Here is a 9,301-nt window from a genome sequence, read left to right on the forward strand (position 1 = left end):
GTAGTACATTCTGACTCTAAAATGTTAATGATTATGAATTATTACTATGTTTTTCATATCTAGTACAGAATATTCAAGAATTTGGGATAGTGGACATCATTCACTGCAGAATATATTGAAATATTCGACATACCAGTCACTGAAGTTAATCCTTCATCTACAGTATCAGAACATTAGGATTGCTCATGACAAACTGAACCTCAGCACTTGGATTAGACACATTTGGCACTGAATCTCATTTGAAAAGGTAACTGAAATGCTGATTAGTAAAACCACAGAAATAGAAACCTCACATTCTGCCAGCTAGCTAGGATTAACACTTCCAATCAAACATTTCAAGAATTTGCTTGCTGCCAATTGTAGTTGGCTGGTAATTTGATTAACCACAATTAAAAGGTTGATTGAAATATTCATAACAGATGCATAGATAACTTCAAAATTTCCAGATGTTGAATCTGCAAGATTGACAACGCTGCATCACAAATAAAACCCACTCAATTCCTTCTTCCTACACCAATTAATGACACAATAGTATGTCAGTAACAGAAGGAATAAGAACTTTAGTGTTGCCAAAATGATAATTTGGAAAATAAACAGCTGTTTATATTTTGCAGTTTGGATTGGATTTTTAAAAAATGGACTGTAACATAAGACACTTTTGAGATTTTTTTTTATTCGCTAGTGGGACATTGGTGTCGTTGGTTGACCAGCATTTAATGACGGTCCCTACTTGCCCTTGGAAGGTGAAGGAGAGTGGCCTCGAACTGCTGCAGTCCATATACTGTAGGTACAGCCACAATAGTCTTAGGAAGGGAAAGGCAGAATTGTGACACTGAAGAATGTGACATATTTCCAAGTCAAGAGGGGGATTGGCTTGAAGGGGAATTTGCAAGCAGTGAGGTTTCCACACTTCTGCTGCATTTGTCCTAAGCCTAAATGGAAGTGGTTGTGTCTCTGGAAAGTGCTGTCTAAGAATCTTTAGCAAATTTTTGCAGTGCATCCCATAGATAGTACATACTGCTACTGAGCATACCTGGTGGAGAGAATAGATGATTGTGGATGCAGTGCCAATCAAGCTGGCAATTTTGTCCTGAGTTGTGTCAAGTTTCTTGACAGTCGATGTAGCTGCATTCAGCCAGGCAAGGGGGGAATATTCCATCACACTTTTGACTTGTGTCTTGGAGATGGCAGACAGGTTTTGGGAAGTCAGTAGGTATATTCCTAGCATCTGATCTGCTGTTATGACCAATGTATTTACATGGTGAGTCTAAGCAAACGTGAGGACTGCAGATGCTGGAAATCAGAGTCTAGATTAGAGTAGTGCTGGAAAAGCACAGGGGCCTCCTGCTCCTCCAATGCTGCCTGATCTGCTGTGCTTTTCCAGCACTACTCTAATCTAGACACATGGTGAGTCGAGTTGAGTTTTTGGTCAATAGGATGTTGATCGTGGTGAATTCAGTGACGGTAACATGGAATTTCAAGGAGCTGACGTTCGATTGTCTCTTATTGGAGATGGAGAAAGTGAGGACTGCAGATGCTGGAGATCAGAGCTGAAAATGTGTTGCTGGAAAAGTGCAGCAGGTCAGGCAGCATCCAAGGAGCAGGAGAATCGACGTTTCGGCCATGAGCCCTTCTTCAGGAATCAGGATTCCTGAAGAAGGGCTCATGCCCGAAACGTCGATTCCCCTGCTCCTTGGATGCTGCGTGACCTGCTGCGCTTTTCCAGCAACACATTGTCAGCTCTTATTGGAGATGGTCAATAGCTGGCATTTGTGTGGTGCAAATGTTACTTGCCACTTGCCAGCCCAAGCCTGGATATCATCCTGGTCTTGTTGCATTTAATACTACTTCAAAATATAAGGAGTCACAAATGGCACTGAACATTGTGTAATCATCAGCTAAAATCCCAACTTCTGACTTTATGATGAAATAGCTGAACGTGGTTGGGTCTAGGACACTAGCTTAAGGAACTGCTGCTGAGATGACTGACCTACAACAACCATAACCATCACCCTATGTATCAGGTATGACTCCAGCCAGCAGAATTTGCCCTGATTCCCACTGATTCGAGTTTTTATAGGGCTCCTTGATTCTGGTAAAATGCAACTTTGATGTCAAGGGCTGTCACTCTCACCTCATTTCTCAAATTCAGCTCTTTTATCTATGTTTGAACCAAGGTTGTAATGAATTCAAGAATTGATGGCCCTAGTGGAACCCAAAGTGGGCATTAATGAGGTTGTTGCTAAGCAGTAGCACTGTTGACGACACCTTCCATCACTTTACTAATGATCAGTAGTAGATTAATGGGGTGATAATTGGCTGCGTTGGATTTGTCCTGCTTTCTATGTACAGGACATGCCGTGACAATTTTCCACATTGTCAGGTAGATATCAAACCACCTGCAACTGTACTGGAACAACTTGGCTAAGTTTGCAGCATGTTCTACATCACATATAACCTACTTGTAAATGAAAACATACAATGACATGAACAGAGCAGGACTTTACCCTGCTCTATTCAATTAGATCATGGTTGATCAGCAGTCAAAATTGATTTGGTCATTTTGCATTTGGTTTAGAAAGATTTAAAATGTTCAGCTGAACTAACATGACCCATATAAGTAGACAGTGCATGTTACTTCACAGAGTGTGAAGCGAAGAGGGAATGGGAACAGAATAGTTTTTAACTTGAATGATACATCAGAAATTTGGTGCAAGTGGAAATGCTGCACTTTATTCTTTTTAGTTTATCTTCAGACAAGTGTGTGTAGCTTGAATAATTTTGGCTCAGATGTTTTGACATGAAGCTCAAGCTGCAAACTGCAAGCTGATAGAGACAGCAAAGTGTGGATTTGAGTCAAGGTAGCATTGGAATCAAGCATGGAGTGATAGAAGAGTCTTAACTCTTGACTTCAATTAACAAGCATGAGGTCTAAGCAGACAATTAAAAATTTAAAAACTGTTTGGACGAGAACAAGGACCGTGGGATAAATAGGCAAACTGACCATAACACCATTACGCAGGAACGCATTTAAGTGAACTCACTGATACCACTCCAAAACTGTAGCAAAGGCATTTTTAAAAAAGAAATACATGTATCTATAGTAGAAATGCAACTATAGGCAGTTTCTTTTGCAGCAACGTAAATAAGAATATTGAGCAGATTAGATTTGAAAATTTTAACAGACTGCAGCTCCCATTTATGGTGGATTAAAAGCTATTCAAATTGGTTAAAGTAATGCTTCAACCCTTGTAGCCATCAGAGGTCACCTGGTCTATTCAATGTGACCCAAATCAAGGAGGGAAGTTATTCCCATGAAAATATTGCCTATGTAAAAGTCAACCTCATGGCTTCTGATTGGGTTTTCAAAACTAATTTTGTCAATTTTTAAACTAGTATATACAGTATATTTAAGACTTGCATTCTGAATGAATAGTCTTTGCTAATTTCACTTAAGATTGGTCCAGCTCTAACAATTAGACGGTACACTTTTAGCACTCAATATCCTAACCAGTTTAAAATATCTATCTTGTTATTCACCTTAATATGAAACCTTTAATCAAAGTGAAATAATCAGAGTATATCTGCAAATTATTAAAAAATAACTACAAAACTAATTCATGGAATAAATTGAATAATTTTAAACTCAGCATACAGAACTATAGAATTTCATGCTAAAAACAAACGTTAGATAATCTAAGACCCAACCACATATTTATGCAGACTTCCATTATTTCATAATGTACAGCCCATTTCCTAACAAGAAAAACTTTGAGAGACACTTTAAAGGAAGCATTGTCAAATATCAATAGAGCATAAAAACCACTGAATGAACATCCATGTTGTACTTTGTGGTTTTCTTGACAGTTAATGGGCTTTGATTTAACTACCGTGCAACAATACAAAGAATACAATCTTATTTTTGCAAAGGCAGATTGCTCTGAAACACAGATTAACAGCGATAATATGAAAAGGTTGAAGTGCATCTCTAGAGGTTAGTGCCATCCTAAGTGGAAATACTTGGGGACCATTTGTCATTGAATTGCAGTCAGCAATTTTTCTTTTAAGTAATGCTGGCAGTCTTTGAATGCGCAGTCAGGCGGATTTAAATATTGACCCAACACTCTGCTTCCTGTCTCTTTTAATCTAGAAAGCAATATATTATTTATAGAGGGTTTCACTTTTAACTTAATTGAAACATTGTATGCTATGAAGAAAAAGACAATGGACATAAAGGACTCAAAGGCTCATTTGCTCATTCACCACCATTATATGTAGTAAGGCCTTTAGAGTATTTAGTATAAAATCCATAGGTGATGGAGAAAAAGAAATCACCAATAGATCTCAAGACTGAATGATAAACTGTATTTGTATTCTGCACATAATTCATTCACCTGTAACTGCCCCCAGTAACCACAAGCAGATCTATAATACAGTAGGACAAAAATCTGGAGTTGTACTATGAAGTGCTTTCCACAGCCCAAGCAGACAATGAAAAATTCACATTACTATAATATTTTATTGATAGAGACAGAAACCGAGCTAAATCTAATACCTTTGGGTAGGATTTGACACTTCTGGAAAAATGATAGGATTAATGTCAATTTACAATGTTGCTTTTTCCAAAATTCCAGTCTTTTGTTGGTAAGTACCTAAATGGATTCAAGAAAGCAGGAAGATGAGGCTTGCATCCTATTGGCACATAATCACATATTCTATCTAAACTAATGTTCAACGTCGAAAGCATTTCAGCATATTGCTTTTACATAAGAACTAGGAATAAGATTAGGCCGTCCAGCCTGTCGAGCCTGTTCTGCCATTCAATAAGCTCATGGCTGATCTTTTCGTGGACTCAGCTCCACTTACCCGCACTCTCACCATATCCCTGAACTTTATTTTTTTTAAAAATCTATCTTGGATTTAAATGCATTCACTGAAGTAACATCAACTACTTCCCCAGGCAAGGAATTCCATAGATTAACAACCCTCTGGTTGAAGATGACATTAACAGGATGCTGGGTAGCAGCACTTTAAATGCAAGATCAAATGCATTAAAAGGCCTGAGACAATATACTACTCACAAGATAATTAAAATCAAGTAATATTTTCAATTGATTAAAAAAAATTGAAATATAGATTACAATATAACTTTCGACTGAGCACAGACAAGTGTGGGAAAGAAAGGATTTGTATTTGTAATGTGCATTTTGAACCCTGTGGGTGCTCCAAAGTACTTTACAGCCAATGAATTACTTCCACAGTGCCCTTGCTATTGTTTTAGTCAATAAAGGTGCAGCTTGCAAGCATCAAGACTGTACAAACAACAATGAGATAATCACTGGTTTATGTACTTTAATGCAATTTGAGGGATGAATGCACTAGAACATCAAGATCTTGATAAATGCCCCTGTTATATTCTGGAAAGTCAGTTAGTGAAGGTTGAATCAGAGCAAATCTTTTACAATTTTAAGCATCTACTTAGTTTCAAACATACACCTAAGTCAACACAGTTTCAGTCTTTGTCTATTGACAGGGGACACTGAATGCCCAGTTAATGCTCACCACTTGCATGCAATTAAACAGTTTACATGAAATTAACAGATGCCAGCTCTAAAATTAGATTTCATTTGTCCAATCATGACTTTTAAAATTAAATCAAAAACCTCCAATATGGGAACATTACATTTCAAGATCATTCAGGATGCTCAACAGTTTGTGACGTAAGAAGAAGTGCATGCACAGGCAATTGTTTTGTAGCCACCCATTTTAAGAGATGTCCTTCTTCTCCAGCATGTTTGAAACCAGAAACATCAATCCATAATCTTTGCTCACTCATGCCTATTGTAGGTTATATAATTATCGATTACCTATTCAACATTAAACAGATGTTCTACCTTTTGTACATCAAGTGTGTAGAATCTAACAAATGGAATCTGCTATCCACTGCCACCACAGAGAGTTATTTTGCAGCTGAAGTACTTTTCACAATCCGTTTATTTTATCTTTCCAAGCTAAACAAAATTCCCAATTTCACACACAGAACTATGTAACAAGCTACACTCGAAATTCAAATCAGATGATCAGTATGCAAAGCATCGTAAAAATGACTCGCTTTACATTCTTTGGGTCTTGCAAGGATGGAAAATTAACCATTTATTCCTTCATACTCAATTTGAATGCTTTATATGTCACTAAAACATTACAGACTTCACAGTATTCGAGTCTAACATAGTAAAACTAAATAGTGGTCTAGACTGAGTGACCAACCAGTTCGACTGATCAAACAAGCTTCACAGTTGCTCTTTCTTCTCTTTAGATACAATTTTAACTTTCTTCACGGGCCTAGTATGATTAACTAGAATGGGTGTAACAGTCACTGAACAGGATTATTGATTTAAGATTAACCAGGGTACGGCTGGACTAATATCTAAACAAATATTTTTAACAGCCCCACAAGTCTGACTCCCATTTCATTCCAATCGTATTAACTACTTGAATTTCACTGTACAATCCCATAAGAAATTACATCGAATCATGAAGATGCTTGTAAGTTTTCCTTTATGATACCAACAAAACACTGTGGAATATGCTTTTAATTGAACTTAACCTATTTCAGCAAAATAAATGTGATCAAAAAATACCACACCCTGAAATTGGGACACATGCATTTTTTTTTAAGCTTTTTCTTCTGCTTTTGTTGCCTCTTTAGGGGTGTTGCAGAAACATCTCTCAGACATCACCACATTGGTTGATTGGTATTTTAAGTGTGATAATTATTTCAAGTGTCACAATCACTCACATCATCATCATCATCATCCAGTTCCTCAGGCAACATCACAAAACATGACAAGGTACCTTGTTACTTCTTTTAAATGCTCACAGTCTTTGATTTTGTAAAATTAGGAATTGAACTTACTCGATTGCCTTATGCAATAAATACACTCTCATCATCATGATCCTCTTATAAGAGTATTTCTGTTCACCATAATCATCTTACTATAAAGCAAACCTCCTTAGTAGTTTTTTTCTCTCAAAATACCTCAGGTCTCTGAATTTTATGAGACCTCAGACTTGATGAAATCCCATCTCACTACATGTAAAGCAATAAAATGTACAGAAAAAAACTGAAGTAATTGCACATACTGAAGCAAGCGCATTATACGACATGGAAGTCAATTTGGGATTTCATTTATAGGCAATAGATAAGGGTTGTATTCTCTGACCACCTAAAGTACGAAATGCCCATTTCAGAAAGGTTGTCAACTTTATGTTGGCTGATCAGCTAGTATTTTATGCAACTTACTGCATGATTCCTGTCACAGACTACTGCTGAAAGAATTTTCAGCTACAATATTCATGATCATGTTGTTTTTACTTTCACATTTCTGAACTGGTTATAGGCAACTTTTTAAAATTATCAGAAACTTGCTGATTCCCCAAGTCTGGCCCCTATCTATGGATGCATGATTTTGTCCAATAATAACCCTTTTATTTTTGCCAAGTATTATTGTAGTAAGATAAAATCTGGTTGCCAGGTTTACAAAATGGAGACTTCAATTATTCCTTTGTCACATTTTTAGTTCTATAGCAATTACCCAAAGTCACGTGCTCGTGGAAGGCTTATCTTGTTCCATAACCTTTTACAGATATAACACTTCTCACTAATCATTATTAGCCTTATAGTCTTCTAACATCATGCCTCCCCCTTTTAACAGGATTGTTAACTTTTGAGAAGGATGGGAAAGTTGTTTGTGGATCTTTAAGATAATTATCCTTTTTTATTTGACGATCACTTTTTGATTCCATTAATACTTGCCTAATACTCAAATATGAAACATCAGGTTTTGTTCAAGGAATATAATTGCTTGACTGGGTAGCCTGACGATTCATTACTTCCACAGAGATAGAAAGGGACAAGGCCATGGAAAAATTCAAAAACAAGGATGAGAGTTTTAAAATCAAGACAGTGCTTGACAGATATGAAAGGGTGTCAGAAAATAGTCAGCAGAGTTTAAATGACAAAGATCATAGAGTATAGAATGTAGATGATTAGCCAGGTGTGCATTAGGATAATCAAGTCTGGAGGCAATAAAACATGATTGAGGGTTTCAGCAGTAGATTTAGATAGGGACACAGTCAAACAGTGTTACAGAGATGGAGAAAGGCAGTCATAGTGATGGTACGAATGAAGTAGGAAGCTCATCTCAGTCAGATGGGATATCAAGGTTGTGAACAGACAGGTTTAATCTCAGGGAGAGACATGGAACTGGTAGTCTGAAACAGAGTTTGGAGTAGGGATCAAAAATAACGGCTTCAAATTTTCCCAATGTTTGACTGAGAAGATTACTGTTCATCCAGTAGTGGATGTTGGATAAGCAACCTGACAATTCAGTAATACTGGTGGGCATTAGAAAAGGTTCTGGTGATGCATAGCTGGGTATTTGAAAATTAATGCTGTACAGGTACTAGACAGTAATCATACCCTGATGGTTAATGCTTTTCTGCCATTTTGTAAAATGGTCGTTAAGATTGTAGTTTTCTGATTGAAATTCTTTTCAATTCTGATTTTCAGCTTAATGTAACTGTTCCCTGCTACCATGTTACATTCTAGAAAAGCAATGTGTAACGGATAGAACCAGAGCTTGGTTTCAAGCACTTTTAAGCTTTAACATTATAAGCACATAGCTCCTAACTGGAGAGTGAATAAAACAAACCCCAAAACTACAGTTTCAGTTTGTGATTATTTTTATCGTTTAGATTCAAGTTGTCAACATAACAGAACTATTTACCCCTTTTGAAAGGGATGCCATGAATATATTGCACCAAAAAAATTTAAAAAAAGATCAAAGTAACCTTCCCAGGTGTGAGGATGCCATCCAGTCAAAGAATGCCTGAAGCACACTGGTGGACATCTGGGCCTGCAAGTAGCCACAGTAGAGAGGCAGGTAGTCAGACCGATTGACCCCCTCTCATGAATCTCTAACCATCTAATTAATACCAACCATCTGCATGTAATAAAATACACCTAATATATAATAAACATGTGAGGAGAAAGTGAGGTCTGCAGATGCTGGAGATGAGAGATGGAAATGTGTTGCTGGAAAAGCGCAGCAGGTCAGGCAGCATCTAGGGAACAGGAGAATCGACGTTTCGGGCATTAGCCCTTCTTCAGGAATGAGGAAAGTTGGTCCAGCAGGCTAAGATAAAAGATAGGGAGGAGGGATGGAGAAGGGCTAATGCCCGAAACGTCGATTCTCCTGTTCCCTAGATGCTGCCTGACCTCCTGCGCTTTTCCAGCAAC

At 37.4% G+C, this 9,301-nt stretch overlaps 1 protein-coding gene across 2 annotated transcripts in view; it reads right to left on the minus strand.

The window, feature by feature from the left end:
* LOC122560530 (actin-related protein 2/3 complex subunit 1A-B) overlaps positions 1 to 9,301 on the minus strand; it is a 52,034-nt gene that overhangs the window by 36,793 nt on the left and 5,940 nt on the right. The window contains exon 2 of one of the 2 annotated variants that reach the window (XM_043711244.1): positions 4,556 to 4,652. The exons of the other annotated variant lie outside the window; for it this stretch is intronic. The gene's annotated coding sequence lies outside the window, so the exon portion shown is untranslated. The remainder of the gene's footprint in view (positions 1 to 4,555; positions 4,653 to 9,301) is intronic. 2 annotated transcript variants of the gene reach the window in all.

The sequence above is a fragment of the Chiloscyllium plagiosum genome, chromosome 21, assembly GCF_004010195.1.
Source record: "Chiloscyllium plagiosum isolate BGI_BamShark_2017 chromosome 21, ASM401019v2, whole genome shotgun sequence".
In the NCBI taxonomy this organism is placed as follows: Eukaryota; Metazoa; Chordata; class Chondrichthyes; order Orectolobiformes; family Hemiscylliidae; genus Chiloscyllium; species Chiloscyllium plagiosum.